Source organism: Arachis hypogaea, chromosome 3 (genome assembly GCF_003086295.3).
Source record: "Arachis hypogaea cultivar Tifrunner chromosome 3, arahy.Tifrunner.gnm2.J5K5, whole genome shotgun sequence".
In the NCBI taxonomy this organism is placed as follows: Eukaryota; Viridiplantae; Streptophyta; class Magnoliopsida; order Fabales; family Fabaceae; genus Arachis; species Arachis hypogaea.
Window position 1 is genome coordinate 71,372,997 of NC_092038.1, and position 727 is coordinate 71,373,723.

The 727-nt window shown below is 33.4% G+C and overlaps 1 long non-coding RNA gene across 1 annotated transcript; it reads left to right on the forward strand.

The window, feature by feature from the left end:
* On the forward strand, positions 1 to 501 carry LOC112770860 (uncharacterized). The gene is made up of 3 exons (XR_003186776.2): positions 1 to 186; positions 289 to 390; positions 469 to 501. It is a non-coding gene; the product is annotated as an uncharacterized lncRNA (long non-coding RNA).
* Positions 502 to 727: the final 226 nt, after the last annotated feature.

Below are 727 nucleotides of genomic sequence, written 5' to 3' on the forward strand. Positions count from 1 at the left end.
TCCTGCTGTTGATTGGATTGGCAAAATTAATATAAAATCAATAGAGACAGGACTTGAGGCTGATTTATCTTACAAATCAACTCATTCTTTTCTTGGATTTGGTGGAAATCAGAAAGTGGTCAAAGGGAAGATCCTTAATTCATAAACTTTGAATGTTCTGTATGAAGTTGATGGTCATTGGGATAGGTATTATATTGTCTTTAAAATTTTTCACTTATCGATTCTTAAACAATTAATTCTATTCTATGTTAGATTTATGCTAATTTCATAACCATTTTGATGGGGCAGAACAATAAAGTGAAGGATACAAATAACAGGAATGCGAGAGTGATATATGATGCAAAAGAAGTCATTAATGGGCTGCAAGCACCAATTGTTAAGGATGCAGAGGTAACATATATAAGACTATTCTCTATGTTAAGCACCGATTTCAAGATTTCAGAGATTTTGGTTGATTTATGTTTGCAGCACCAATCAGATGGATAATGTGGATAAGAGACCCGGGATGTTGAGGAGCCCAAAATACACCAACAAGCGTGTTGATGAAGTATTTTCGGCCAGAAAGTCCAAGTTTGGAGTTGTTTCTGGAAAAGAAAATGCAAAGGTTATTTTATTTGCCAAACTCATGATTCTTATTCAGCTTGGTTGGTTTACTTCTTCATTCAATCACAGTTCTCTCATTATTTTATAGTTATCGAGGTTAAAGTTTGAACAAATTAAAATTGTT